A 16458-nucleotide genomic window follows, 5' to 3' on the forward strand; every position below is an offset into this window, starting at 1 on the left:
TGTAATGTCTGTCCTCAAGCAAAAGCAGCACAAAAATCAGGAAGCTGATTTACTAAACAAATAACATGGAAACTTTTGGCTCTTTATTGTAAAGTATTTTCTAGCAGGATACAGGGAACTGTGAGATTTTAGTTGTTTAAATACTTTCGATCCACAGCAGTGTTGAAAAATGGGCTTAGAGACAGATTTAATGGTTTTACTTAAGGGTGTTGGATTTGTATGTTAATTGATAGTGAGAGCTTTTGTAAGTAATCACAGGCTGGTTTTTTAAATCCCAGAATCAACACAAACAAAACAGTTCAGTTTTATCTTTTTTGTTTTTTCAATGTCCCTAAGTCCTACATTCAACAATTATTTCTACAGTAATTACCAAAAAGTGAGACACAGCATCCATCTGATTAAAAAGAGTTAACTTATAAAAAAGGCTTATGCAACTCTTTTCTTTCCAGCAAATTGCTTTATTGATTTTTGCCATCAAAAATTCAAATAGATTGGTAAATAGTGTATGTTATACAAATTTTATGCTCCCACCATGTTGTAGGAAGAACAAATGTAAAGGATGTGAGCAGACAATGAGAATTATAATGGTATGTGGCGGCATGTAATTCTCTTTGAAGTAGAAGTAAAAATTTTCCAAAATATTATTAAATAGTGGTCCTTCAGAAGCTGATTGTCAGTAACTTTGATACTTACAAAAAAATAACTTGAAAATGTACAGAAAACAGTTTATACATGAGCTGTGGTTCCCTAAACCATTAACTTGCATGAAGTTTATAAAAAGTTTGGCAAGTTTTAACTTGAATGAAATATACTAAAGATAGTAATTTATACATTTATGTCAAAAGAAAAATTAGGTTCTTCTCCAAGCTCTGAAGAAACTCTCAGAATGACAGCTTATTCTGAGTTGGAAGAGATTCTCAAGCATCATCAAGTCCATTGGAATTTTGTAGAATTATATATGCTTGGATTGGAAGAGTCTTTGAACCTAATTCCAACCCCACTGCCATGGGCAGGGATGCTACTCACTAGACTGGGTTACTCAGAGCACCATCCAGCCTGGCCTTGGAAAGTTCCAGGGGTGGGACATCCACAGCTTCTCTGGAAAGCCTGTTCCAGTGTCTTACCACCCTCAGAGTGGAGAATTTCTTCCTAATGTCTAATGTAAACCTACTCTCTTTCAGTCTGAAGTCATTCTGCCTTGTCCCGTCACTACACGCCCTTGCCAAAAGTCACTCTCCAGGTCTCTTGAAGGTCCCCTCTAATTACTGGGAGGTGTTCCAAGGTCTCACCAGAATCTTCCCTTCTCCAGGCTGAACAACCACAAGTCCCTCAGCCTTTTTCAGTTTATGACTTCAAGACTTCAGTGTTAATAGAAATCATCCAAAAAGACACACAGTCTTAAGTGGAGTGAAATACATTGGAGTCTTCAGATTGTTTTTTGTGGTATGAATTTCAAATCATATCAATGTATTTATAACATGAAATTAAGTAAAATTAATGCGCCTAAAGACAACTTGGCATGGTTCTATCATGATCAGGAAATATAAATGCCAAGTAAGATAAAAATACGGGGGAAAAAAAGAATATTATTATCATCATGTTTTTTGACTGACTGCTTCTTTAATTCTCATGTATGTTGATAGATATCAATCTTGACAAATTCTATCCTGCTATAGTTCAGAAATGTTACCAAAAATCCTTTTAATTGAAAAATTGAAACCTTGTCTGCTCTAATAAAAACAACCTTTTAAAAGTGGAATCTTCACACAAAATGTTGAATGAAAAAGCTGAAAGTATGCTAATTGCGTTAGATTTATTATTCTATTATTATTATTGTTAATAATATTTATTTTGCCTAGCAAATGATAGGTTAAAATGTCATACTCGATTAAACAACACCAATGCCTTCTAACTTCCTTGTATGTATGCTCATTAGGTAGAGACATATTAATTCAATTTCTATTTGCAACAATCATTGTCATTCAATACCATTAGCTTTGATTGTTTCTGTAGAATATATCCTTTTAGAGTCATCTTATTTAAATTTAACCGAGTAATGTGAGGTACTATAGCTGTATTAAATAATCAAAAAGAAAAGATCAAGTGGCAGAGTTTTTTCAATTAACTACATATCTGGCTGTACTCTGTCTTGTCTAGAAAGTGATCATTTTGCTTTGTAACCCTTAGAGGGCTCCATTGCTATGTAGGACTGGAAAAGAGACCAATTTTGTCATCTTAACTTATTCTGACATCTACTGTAATTTAATTTAGGCCTTATATTACTCTGTTTACATGGGTTTGGCTGTGTACAGGATCTTCCAATCTGGTTAAAAGGTCTGATGACGTAGATTTAGGATTGTGAGATGAAGGAGAACGCCTACAATGCTGTTATGTGTAGTTTTACTGGAATTAGTATCAAAAGTGTGAGAAGATTCTCAGTTCTAAAATTTCAAAAACATGAGGACTCCTCTAAAGGCAAACAACTAAAGCATGACTTTATAATTTCTCATGATTTTCTGCATGCTTCACTGTCCATTCAGAATGTCTGTGTGTAAATTATAGTATTGCAGTAATTTTCTCTTTAACAGGTTGAAGCAGGGTGTTGCCTCCAAACAGCATCTTTGCCCTCTTAGGGGCAAAGAAGCATAAGAGTACTTCCCTTTTTTCCTTCCAGGGGATTCAGGTGTGAATCAACTCCTTTCTAGAGGCACAAAACTGGCTAAAACTAACGACAGCTCTAGCAAAGGGCTAGCACCACAAATAAGAGGTGTTTGATGGGAAAGAGAAGAAAGAGCATGGATGTGGTAACAGTGAACTTTCATCCATGTTTCAGCTGTTTCGAAGATGCTCTTTTAAAGGCCAGAGTGGAGGCTTCCACAGTAACTGAGACATAAGAGACCTTGAAGGACAATTGCAGCTTCACAGACTGCTCCTGTAGGATGATGTGCTCAGCAAAAGAGAAGAGGTTTGAAATGGAACTCCTATAGAGAAACAAACCTGGCAGGTATAGAAACAGATCGTGGGCATATGGGGCATTGAAGTCCAATATGCTTTTTTTGTTTAAAGTATTTTTTTTTTTTTTAATCTAATGTTTGGAAGGAATTGTTAAGGAAAAAACAAACCAATGAGCAGAGGAAAAATTACATGGAAGAAAAAAACGCATGATAAGGTGAAAGTTTTTGTGGTAGTGGTGGATATAGGAGAGCAGCCATCTGGGACAAGGAAAGGAGAAAACATCTATGTGAAGGAAAATAGGAATGGACAGTGAAGTAAAAAGAAGTGCTTCTTACAGCCTGTGAGCTTTCTCAGGGAAAAGATAGCATATTCCTTGCTTAAAAATCCTCCACAAGAGCTCCTATGAGAGGGGCCCAAATTATGTTGTGCATGTAACCTGGAAGCTCTTCTAAACCCATCAAATCATGGCTATAAAAACTCTTTTTCAGAAATAGCAAGCAAAGACTTAATAAACAGGTCAGTGCTTAGAGTTAAAAGTCACTAAACCTCATGCACTGCCTTTAGCACCCGGCTGAAGAGGGAGACTGACCATAAGACAATACTCCTTGTTCCTTTTTTCTTTGGATTGGGGTGTGCTTTACAAGTCAAAAGGCTTCTCCCATCTCAGTTCATCGAGAGCATGAAGACAGTGGCCATGACCATTTCAACACTCAAATCTGGCATCCTTGTCCTAGCCAGGGTCAATATGGTGCTGTGCATTTTCATATTCACCTGAACTGAGCCCACCAAAGCAATATGTCTGCCAACACAGTCCCTTCCTCAACTGCCTTTCCCTTACCATAGGAATGGGAAGTCCTGTCTTGTCCCATCCAGAAGGCCCTAATGGGTTTCTTTCAACAAGTCATGCTCTAATCTACAGGATTCAGTATTAGGAGACTATTTCAGAAGGCCTCTGGTTGACCCTGTATCCTGGAGAATCTAAATGATCTCCCAGTAGAAAAAGGAAAAATTGCCCACCTTACTAATGTTCTCTCATAGTCTTGGTGATAATGGATTCTATAAACAAAACAGTATCTTTATGAATGCTAATTTTTATTCTTGAAGGTATTCATGTTCCAAGAGCAGAGAAAAATACAATATCTATCTTGGCAAGAATGGATGTTAAGGGTACAAAACCAAAATTGTATGCCATCTTAATTGAAAGCATTTGTCTAATACTTATACAACTCCTATCTAAAATACAAAAAAAAATTGGTTTTAAAAGTTAAATGAATAAATTACTTTTGTGGAAGTAGGGATAGAATAGTTTAAGGTAAAAATATGTATGGGATGTATTAAAGTTCCAGCAAATTTAAAAGAAATAGGCAGGAAGGAAGGGAAATTATTGCATGAATCATACTCCCTTGGGTAACAGTGTCAGCAGACTTGAAATCATCATGTTGCATAGGACAAACAGATGAGCAAATTGATGAGTAACTGACAAAAACTTTTTTTTCCTGAACACTGAACTGGCAAACAGCTCTTTTTATATAATAAAGATGTGAGGCAATCACTACCATCTCTCTGAAAGTCAGAGCTATAAAGAAGGATATAAAGGAGCAGATGCTGTGTTATGATAATGCCCGAACAAATGGCTGCAGTAGCAGCCATGCTACTGCAAAATGCTTTCTCACAGACCTATTTAATCAGAGGGGATAGGCTTTGCTCTTACTCCTTTAAAGCATGTATTTATGGCATGGTTTAGCCCATCAGGCTTGTTTCAGTTCTATACACCTTGTGGCTCACATTTCTTGAATTTAAGCTGACCTCTTGGCGTGCCCAGGCTTGTTCCTCTTTGAGAGCCAGCACATAAGCACTTTGGATAATCAAGGAGTATAGACAGGCTGTAGGCTGACAGCATAGACCAGTATTTTTTAAAACACTCTTAAACTTCCTTTTTTTAGTATCTGCCTCAGTGTGATCTCTCAAGTTTAGTTTTTTAGTTCTTTCTTGGTTAGGCAGAGAGGTAATGGATCCGATGTATTTCACTCTGCACGTCTGTATTGATTGCCCCTACATTAAAATGATGCCAACAATTCCCTTGCTCAAGCAGCACTTCAGTTAACTCTGGAAAGTCTCTGCACAGAACTAGCAGTAAGTTATTAGAAAAAAATTATAATACGAAAAAAAAAACATATAAAGAAATAATTTGCCAAATTATTAGGAGAGAAATTCCTACAAGGAACAGGATGTACACTGAGGAGAAACAGAAGACAGTAGATACGAGAGGGGAGCCAGAGGAAATACTCCCTTTTTGACTTTTATTTTTCCGAAAACTTAGTATTTTCCTCTCAAATGAGATTTACACCTTGAAAATACTGATAAGCACTGCACTACAGCAAGGTTTCACTACATCTTATATCTCCTAAACACTACATATTATGCAGTGTGTGAACGTCAGTTATGATTTCCCAAACTGCAGTTTAGGAACCAAAGATAAAAGGTTCCCAAAAAGTGTGTGAGAGCAGTTGTAGCCTCTCTGCAATGTGATGGCATGCTCTTAGTGGTTGGGATGGAAATACAAATAGTAAGGAAGGAGGAAGACAGAAAACAAATGTAATCTATGTAGCTAATATTCCAAATTTAAAAAAAAAAAAAAAAAAAAAAAAAAAAAAAGAAAGTCAAAATGATAATTGGTAACAAAATTAAACCTCTTGTCTACAAAGAAGGACCACAAAAATGTTTAGAGGGTTGGAGCATCTCTGTAATGCCCCTCCCCACATCGTGGTTTTAGGGAAGATCATTTGATACACTCTGGGCAGTGCATAGTAGTAACACATAAAAAATTCTCAGGAGCTCCAATAACAAATCAGTCCTTAACCATCTTTTTCCCCATTAACCCTTTCTGAGAGCTGCCTTGACTTTCTTACAGAGGAAACCTTTCAACAGGTCTGGGTTACACCGGAAAACTTTTCAGCAGGTCTGACGGGCTCAGGCCATCTGAGAGGAGGAAGATTTTAGCAGTGGGGAGCAGTAGAGATCAGGTGTATCCCAGGTTGCCACGCTCTTCTTCCAGAGGTTTTGGATTCAACCAAAAATCAGTTATTCTTCTTCTGACACTCTGGCTGTTATCCCCATGGGAAAACCTCCTCACCACTTCTCGCAGAGTAATTCTGTGGGAGAAACCCAATTTATCATTAGAATTTACTCTGTGCAGCATGCAGGAGAAACAAAAATTCTCAGGAGGTTCAATAGCAGTGGGGAATGTGATTGTGAGGAATTTGGATGATAAAGAACTTGTCTTTGTTCATACAGATTCCTGTGCAGTTCTTTGGGGGTGTGTGTGGCTCCCTTTTTGGGACCAGAGCCAAGACCTCACCCTCTGTTTATCCTTGTTTGTACTTCAGGACAGTGGTTGTGACTTGGGCTTTCTGTAGATATTCCCAGAGCAGGGAGCTCCACCTTGAGGTGAGAGCACATTCTCATTGAAGCAAAGAAAGAAATCAAGAAAGCTCACATGCTGCTCTCCCTCTTGATTTTCAGTTCATCTCAGGATTTTATGCCCTGACTTTTCAGGCAGAAAATATTATCTCTTATCCTTATTATAGTCCAGGGTTATTTACTTAATTCATAAATAAATTAGAAACCTTTTATACACTGTTATACACCTTGTCTATACAATACTATCATTATTCAATATTAGAACTCTTCTTGTCTTTTCACTGTGTAGGTTATGCTTCTTTATTTTTCAGAAATATAAAAATAATTGATTTACAAAGATAGATTGTGATATTCTTGTACTCAGGCCTAATGAAGGAATAATTAATAAAATAAAGGTTCTTTTGGTCCAGACCAAATCCATTCCAGTGTTGTGTCTCTATGGCAAATAGCAGTTACTTTCTAAAGCTTATAAGAGCAAAAAAAAATCATCTTTCCTGGCATCCCACCACAGATCACCTGGTGGCTTTTGCTATGGGACATCCTGATAAGAACACAGGTGTTAAATATCCTCTGATGCACTTTCTTTCCTCATATAAATGCCATAATTTCAATAAATGCTTCAGGGTAAATTCAATAATGTGCTCTTCTTGGGGCTACCAGGATATTCACGCACTTCTGTGAGAGGCAGAAAAGCCATAGTCCACATTTACTTTGGAAGATGGACAGAACCCAATGGGTATTTATATATCCATTTACGACCTGCTGGAAAGCGTGGGATCAAGTCCAAACTTAATGAGTTGGGTTTTTTAACTCAATAAAAATTTTAGTAGCAATATTGCTAATTTGGTTGAAATTCTTCAGCATTTTCCAAGCTTTTAATTATTCCAGGTCAACTTTGAAAGCAAAGTGCATAAATAATATGATTTTGATAGCATGTTCCAAATAACTGGACTATTTTGTCCCTGTTTAAAATGATAGGTGGATGCTAATCTGATTTGCTACCTTCAAGCTTGACAAATTCCATCGGAATGAATAATGTGTCTGCTTTTTGTCCTCCTAAGTGGGGGCAAATGGGATTTTTTTTTTTTTTGAGGAATTATATATTGATAATTTTGGAACTGATATTTTGGGGATTTTTTGGTTAGTTGAGTTGGATTGGTTTTTTTTTTTTTGGAATAAGCTCTTTTGAGTAACATTTTTGTTGGTAAAGGTTTCACAAGTCTAAGCTGAAACTGCTGACCATGATGATCAGACAGAAAGAGGTGGAGAGAACCCCCTGGTAAATCACAGCTTTAGGAATGGGACCTTCATTTAGAAAGCGATTTAGCTAGACTCAGTCTCAGTTCTGGCATGGATAAAACATGAGCTCGAGGCTCACCACAGTGGAATGTTCTTACCAGCAGCCTCTTGGGTCTTCCTGGGCAGCCTGTTCCTTCTGTCTCCTGTCACAGGCCCCAGAGAGAGCTCAGGTGTGAGACAGGGCGAAGCCTGGTGCAAAGCCCAGCCTGCTGGGACCAGGTGCACCTGCAGCCACACCTCTTGGACCTCTGCAACCTTGCTGAACATCTAGACATCAAAATACTCTGGAATGAGGCTCTCTATGCTATTTTGGCTTGCCTGTAAATGTTAATAAAGGAGATATATTTTGGAAATGCTCAAAGGAACGCTTGACTAAATCTGTACTCATTCTTTAAGTATCATACTAGAAGTAGATGGACAGTTTTTTATTTGGATTACTAAAGAAACAGAAGGAGAAATCACTGAGAAATGTGCTTAAAAATTAGTAACATTAGTTTGTATGTACATAATATTTGAGCTAATACCAAGAAATCTTTGAAATAAGGAGCCAAAAGATACAGAAGCAAAAATTCAGTTAAAGCTATGTTATTTTTTCAAAAGATTGCTGTACAATTTTAAGGAAAAAAATACTGTGCTGCGAAATGCTTGGGTATTTGCATAATTTTTTAAAAATAATCTTCTTTCGTGATTATAATTATTCATGCACATGGGAAATTACAAGATAATGAATGTTAATATGTACAGTAAAAATAACTACATGCATATGGTAAGGAAGGACTATTGCTAATCTTTTTGTAACAGCTTAAGTGATCATTATTCTTGCATTTGTTGATAGGTTTTTCCTGTTTAACTGTTGAAAACATTTTAGTAGTGTATGGTGGTTTTTCTCCAGGTCTACATAATATTGTTTTCTTGTTGCAAGAGGGAAAATTTACATTAAACTTCATATATAGTAATTGACATTTATAGTGCATGTGGGATTGATTACTTTAACACATGAGAAAGCTGGAGCCTTAAAATATACAGAATATCATCATTTTCCTACACATTATTTACTCTGTGCTATTAATTGCTCCACTGTTGGTCAGTTTCAATATTTTTAATGCTTCATTTTTTGCTATGAGGATAGCAAAAACTTTATATATAAAGTCTCAATGCACAGGTGTTTCCGAATGTCCATCAATGCTGTATGTACTGCTGTGTTATTGTTTCAACTTGTGTCAGTCCCACTGTGAAATTTTTCCTGAAGCTCTGGCAAGGACATTGGCAGTAAAGTTATTATGAAAAACGGATGAATTTTTAAGGTTCATAATTTTGGTCTCTGAGCTGCTTTTCCCCAACAAGATTATGTCTGAAATTACCCAGATCATTTTTCTGGGGAGAAAAAAAAAAAAAAGAAAGTTGAATTGGGATTTTTGCAGTATTTTGACTCTTAGAATTGCACAAACTTTGATGTTTTTTCCAAAAACTTGAAAGCAAAACTGTATAGTATACATCAAAAATCGCAAAATTATGACAAGACTTTTTTTTTCAATGTGAGAGCTTCTTCTAACATTACCTTAAAAGTCCTTTAAAAAGTGGAGCAGTTCAGTTCAGAGCTTTTAGGTCAAAGTTATGCCTAAAATTGTTTTACAGTTTGAGGGCAAAACCTGAGAGAGACTTTAGCTGTATTCCTCAGGAGGGGCATTTCTTAAGCACTGAAGGAAGCACCAGCCTCAGTAAAGCATAAGATTTCCCCCATTTGTTCTCTTGTTCTCTGACTGTATATGCATTTCCCATGTGTGTGTGTATGTGTGTGTGTGTGTCCCAGTCTCATTCCATCCCCAAAATTCTGACTGTGAAATTCAGGTAGCCTTATCTTGAAAATTGAAAGGAATCAGATAACAAAATTATAGACAAGTAGTTAACTAAAGTTTCACATTATCATGTTAGAAGCACAAATGTTTGAAATGTGATGACAGAGAAGGTCACAGCCACACTATTAAACACAGCACCATTGAAGGCAGGGTGAGAAAGACGCTTTCTCAGTGTCCTCTAAGTGGGTGCAGCAGAGAAGGAGTTGTCTTCAGGTCCTATCAGACGCTGCTCTTGCTCTCCCTGTTAGCTGGGAAGAGAAGTTGCACACCCACAGTGTGAGAATTCCTGGTGGGCAGCGAGTGCTGGAAGACCACAAGTAGAAGAGGGGTGCTGTGTCTCACTACAGCCAATATGATGTTCAACCCTGCTTAAGGGAGATGTGAAAATGACTGGTGGGCCGCCTGAATAATATTTCTGTACAATTCCTTGTGCTTTATTTGCCACAAATTTTATTACATCCTAAAGCTTTGCTTTTGAGCATGACTCTGCTTTTACTGACCTTAAAATATTAGAGACAGATTAGTAGAGGTTGCAACACTTTATACACATACAAAGTTTAGGGATGTGCCTGGGGCGGGGAGAGAGGTGAGAAGATGCTTTTCTGAGTCAGCAGACAGCTGTTGTTCACCACCCGCAGGTGACCATTAGCATGGGAAGCAAAGGGTCACTTACTCTTTTCCTGAAAGTATGAATTAACATTAAATCTATCTTGGAGCAAGAAAACACACTCCACTATGTAGTTAAAAAAAAACTACATTTAAACCATTTAACCACTATGTAGTTAAATGAATTCTAAGTTACTGAAATAATACATTACAAAGATGTTAGACGTGGCTGCAAACTAGCTTCATCTGAATTATTTTTCTGGTTAGTCATGGGTGGTAGGTTATTTACAACTGTAAATTTGAAAATCCATGTTTAAATAAAGGTATATCTCTTGCATTTGAAATTTTTATATTTAGTATGTAAATGTTAAAGTTTAATAAGCAATTAAAATATGCAGTTTAGATCTTGACTTCTAACTGTTTATTCTTTAAAAATTGAAAGTGTTAAAAATGTTTGATAGTATTTCATTGAATTTAATTCTGTTTACACACTGATTGGAGAATCACTTTGCCGTACTAAATTTCATTTCATAGGGAAATCTTCATTACAATAATGTCATAAATACCTCATTCATATTTAGCATTTACAGTTTTTCCTTCCTGCCAAAATCAACTTTAACTGTAAAATAAAACTAGGCTCTTTGTACAAGTCACTTATTACAAGGTTACCACTGTTAGACAGTTTAAACACTGTTTTCCATCTAATACCATGAAAGCCTTTACAAAATATTGTTTCCTTGTCAGGCAACCTTTTGGCTGTAAGATCTCAAAATTTTCTAGGATATTTTAAAATTAATCACATAACAACTAAAAACACACTTCAGCCAGTGCAACTGTCTGGGAACTACTTTGATGCAGGAAAAAACAACCACAATTTTAGTATTTCTACTCTCTCCTTTTGTTGTTGTGTTGTTGGGGTTTTTTTAATAAAAAATCCCAAGATTCCTCTGGGACTCTGAAGTAAATCTTCTATTTTATTACCTGCAGAGGTGAAAAATTAGGTAAACATTTAAAATATGAATTTTGGAAAACAAAAGTAAGCATTTCCCTCACTTCTATTTTCTTCTAATGAAGCCTCTATTTTTGCAATTTATTGGTAATGCTTCTTTCTAATTATAGCATGTCCTTGTTTTCATTTACAGAGGCTAACTTCTTTTGCAATGTTTCTTATTTGTGTAATCTCATCTGTTAGCTCCTGATAATATGGAATAAAATGTTCTAATTTTCTCACTAATTCATGGTCAAACTCTTTCTGCTCTTTTAGAAATCTTATACTCCTGATGTCTTATGCTGTAGTATTATTGCACTGAGCACACTATTATTTCTTGTTCACAGCAGTCTTACTGGGAGGAATACAAAGATGCTAGAATCTGAAATTCTTAATGATCCTGTAAGGAAGAAAAAATTCACTGCTAACCTCACTGAAGAGAGTGGAGGAAGGGAATCTTGTTATTCTGCCTCTGTTGGTTCTGCTTTTTACTTAATTCATCCATGTCTCTTCTTGATCAGTTCTAATTTATTTTTTGAGGATGAATTGCCATGTCATATCTTGCTGATTTGAACATCCGGACTTCTGCTTACTGCATTTACGAGAGCTCCAAAATGTGCAATGAGATTTCAACAATTCTCACAATATATTAGGAATCAGCTGAAGGTTTATGAATTACACAGATTGTCTAAGTGGAAGTAAAGCATTCCGAGTGGGAAGAATGTGAATGGTACAGGCAAACTAAGCTAATTTGAGCTGATTTAATTCCCAGCATTATCAGCAATGCCACAGGGCAAACAGGACCTCATACAGGTGATCTCTCTCTTCATGTGGAGAATTGGAGCATGTAAGAATACAAGCAAGTTAGAAACAAATTCTGCTTGCACCTTAGACAATAGTCCAAGAGAGAGGTGGTATTTTGGAGGAAGGAGCATTTTTAAAATGTGCTTTCAGACATGACCAGTGCAGTAAGTGAATGAACCATTAATTCTCTTGCAATCTGTGCCTAAAAAAACATTTCCTCCAGAAACTGGAGTCACCAGAGGGTAATCAAATCATTCTTGCAGGTGCTAAATCTGGGGAAGTGTCACCTCAACTGAGGTGCAGGGGATAACACACCTCAGTCACTTCTGGTTAGCAAGTCTGGAAAAGAATACAGGCCACAGAGCATGCTGAGAGATAGCCCCTATCAGGAGACACTGACACACTTCCTTTCCAAAAAAATGTGAATGTGAAAAGCTGGTGGATTGGAATTCCTGAGTGCCTGCATAGCTGTAAACTACAGCTTATAATTTATGTGTTGATCTCATTTTTTCCTCACAAATTTTAGCTGTGGCATTTTTTTTGCTTCAGAAGATCTGGTTGATCATTATTTAACCATGGCACTGTCCATGAGAAAAAGTTCACTGCTCAACTCAGTGAACTCAAGCTCACATACACTGTGAAATACATTTCAAAGAGATGTTGGAGGTTAGAAGCGGGTTGTTCCACACATACTTTTTCACAAAGTAATTGTTAAAAGTGAACTTTCTAAGGTTTTTCCCATAGGTTGTTGCTCATCTCTCAGGATGATTGGTTGCAGAAAGGATGTGGAAGATAAAAGTTTTAAATTATTTTCTATTAGGAAAGATGTATTAGAAAATTTTCAACTGCTTCTAGCAAACTCCAGGGATATTGATTTGGGTGAGATAATCCATGTGCAATTCAGTATGTATTTCCAAGAACATGGTGTCAATCTCCTGCTGGACACAGCCAGGTGAGTGAAAAGTGAAGTTATTAAAAAAAAGCAAAGAGCCTTGGATAATAATAAAAAAAAAGGCAAGTTCAACAGAATTTTGCCCTTCATTGGTGTAGATTTTCACACCCTGCTACATAGAGACTTTGTAGGATGAGTGATACCTTGTGAAGGCTGTCCTAGAACAGAGACTAGATGGAGTTAAAGAATAAAGTAGATATTTATTCAAAGGCCTCAATGGATACACCTTGGGCAGTACAAGAGCCCAGCCAGGGCTACAACCAAGATGAACCCAAAATAGTCACAAAATGCACAACTAGTCACGAGGTCTTTCATTTTTATAAGTTCTGGTCCATTTGCATATTGGAGTTAATTGTCCAGTTGTAGCTTTAGATTATGCAGTCCCATCCTTCTTATTTTTCTCTCTTCATTCTGCCATTGTTTATGCTCTTGGGCCTGAGATTTGGATCATTTGTTCTTGGTTCCCAGCAGAAGAAGGAATTGTTTCATCTCCCTATTCTGTGAAGAGAGCTTACTATCCCCTAATACAAAGCTCAGAACTACATTCTAAAGTAGTACAGAATATGAAAAATATAAAAGCTAAAACCTGAGGCATCATGAGCAGTTGAAGAATAAAGCCTTAGTGGCTACATCTCTCAAAGCGTGTGAGATGAGAATGGCTGTTCCTGAAGCCAATAAAAAATAACAGCATGACAGGACACAATGCTCTGACAAGACCATGAAATTTCATTGATAGCATGAGAGCATGGTCACAACCAGAACACCTCTGACAGCCCACCAAGTGGCACCTGTACCCTGACCTCGGGTCATACATGCCAGCTGCATGTCACTGTCCCTTCCCTTCCAGGAACCAAACTGTGTGTACAGGCTGTTCTCATGCGCTGTCTCCTGTGCAAGGTGTAACACAGAGTTCTCCCTTGCTGTGTGCACAAGCAGGGCCAGCAGGAGAGCCTGGGTGCCAGACCCAGCAGCAGAGGCTGAGGCAGGTGCACATGGCTCAGAGCAGGCAGTGCTGGCTGCTGCAGAGGCAGCTCTGGCTCCCTCCCCGTGGTTTCCATGCCCTCCATCGGCTGGTGTGTGCTCCCTGGGGTGGGTTGCACTGGGTGTGCAGTCCCTTGGGTGGGATTCACTGGCTGTGTGCTCCCTGGGGTGGGATTCACTGGCTGTGTGCTCCCTGGGGTGGGTTGCACTGGGTGTGTTCTCCCTGGGGTGGGTTGCACTGGGTGTGTGCTCAGTGGGATGAGTTTCACTGGCTGTGTGCTCCCTGGGGTGGGTTTCACTAGCCATGTGCTCACTGAGTGGGTTTAACTGGTGTGCACTCCCTGGAGTGGGTTTCACTGGGGTGGGTTTCACTGGCTGTGCACTCCCTGGTGTGGGTTTCACTGGTATGCTGTCCCTGGGGTGGGTTTCACTGGGTGTGTGCTCAGTGGGGTGGGTTTCACTGGTGTGCTCTCCCTGGGGTGGGTTTCATTGGTGTGTGCTCAGTGGGGTGGGTTTCACTGGTGTGCTCTCCTTGGGATGGGTTTCATTGGCCATGGATGAACCATGGCAGGGCGCTCGCCGCCCCCACAGCTGTGTGCTGCCTTCACATGGTGCTGCTGAATCTTTGTGATCTGATCTGATGGGTATCATTTGTGATCTGATCTGATGGGTATCATTTATGATCTGATCTGATGGGTATCACTGTCATGCTACATGGGACCCAGGTGTGCTGGGTCCAGGGGAAGGGCACGGCCAGCCCTGACACTCCCTGCTGCCACCCCCATGGCTTCCCCTTCCCTGCCCACAGTCACTCATGTCCAGCCCATGGGACAGCAGCCGCTGTCCCTGCAATTACATGAGATGTCCAAGAACCGTGCCCATCCTGCCCTCAGCTAATAAACATGTCTATTTGTGTGCTTAAAAGCACACTAAGCACAAAAATACTAGCTTATGAATTTTGGAACAACGGATACTGACATTTGTCAAGCAGGCAAATTATTGCTTTTTGCCATCTTAATTTACATAGAATTACAGGAAAATATAGGCTGGAAGGGACCTCTGTGTGGTATAGTTCAACCTGCTACTCAAAGCAGGGTTAGTTGAAAATTAGATTCATCTGTGCTGGACTTTGTCTAGTTGAGTTTTGAAAGTCTCTAAGGTTGAAGATTTCACAAACTTCTTAGTGATCTTATTTCAGTGTTTAACCCTCTCATTGTAGGGTTTCTTTTAAAAGTAATTTAGTAACTGTCACTGGTTTCAGAAATTAATGAAAATGAAAACAAAATAGGAAAGAATTATTAATTAAAACAAGTATTTCAATTATGCATTTTCTCACTGTTTACTTTTGAATAATAGGAAAAACCAAGAATAATAAACAAGTCAAATTCCCAAATTAATGTTCTGGATCAGTCTAGCAAGCATTTTATTTGACTGGAAAAAAAAGTTTCTTTATTTTTTTACTATTAAAAAAACATTTAGCCAATATTAAAAATCAGTTATTCATGCAATCATTTAGACTATTTTTGTGCTACTTATGTACTACTCAAAGGAAAATTATGTTGCCTTCTGTGTCCAGGAGTTTTATTTTGGGTAGATAAATAATAAGTAAATATTTTGAGAGTGATTTTTTGTAAATACTACAACTTTGTAATTCAAACATAATGAGCTGCTTAGGGCTCAGCAGAAGCAGGATCATTTTGTCATATTCATTTTACAGTTTTAAGAAACACTATTGAAAAATCAAAGAATTGGAAAAATTGCAAATAAGGGACTAGAAAACTGCAGACAGTAATGTTCAATAAGGTAAGGACTACATATGTATTGAAAGACTAATAGAGTTCAAAATTATCTTGACAAAATTAAAAAAAATAGTTTTAAAACACTATGATATATAACAAAGTAAATGAAAGATTAACTCAGACAATCAACCTCTCAGTAGGATAAAATACAGGACAGAAAAGTTGTCACTTTTGGAAATGAAATATTTTGTGATTACAGTGAGCAGTACAATGGATGCTAACACAGTGGTATTGGCACACACTCCAGAGCTACAGGTGGACAGCACATGAGGAGTCACAGCCTACATCACATATAACCTTCCCTCCTCTTCAAAATTCACTTGAAGTGCTGGGCAAGATTGAAGCTCTGCTCTACATGGAGGATATGGAGGATTTGCTGAGTGGAAGAAAGAGAAATCTGGGCCATGACATGGAGCTCTTCAGATCTATGAAAGACTGCTGAAGAGAGGAAGTGAGTGAGTTGTTTTCCCTCTTGGAGTTAGAAAAGGCTTCAATTACAATAAATTTTCAGTTGGGCTTAGCAAAAAAAAAAATTGCCTAAAATCTTGCCTTCTTAGAAAGTGATGTTATTATGGCATTTTAACCAGATGATTTATTAGGCCCTGTAATACCTTTTCATCACTATAAAAGACATTTCAGTACTTTAATTTCTCAAATAAAATCTTTCCAGCTGTTTTCTGCTAATTTAGGTTGAGATGCCATTTCACTTCTAACAGGCTGTGAGTACTTTGATTTTTCTATTTTTATTAGCAATATGCTATGTGAGACTGTGTAAGTTTGCATGTACCATCTACTCTT

This window comes from Melospiza georgiana, chromosome 3 (genome assembly GCF_028018845.1).
Source record: "Melospiza georgiana isolate bMelGeo1 chromosome 3, bMelGeo1.pri, whole genome shotgun sequence".
Taxonomy (NCBI): Eukaryota; Metazoa; Chordata; class Aves; order Passeriformes; family Passerellidae; genus Melospiza; species Melospiza georgiana.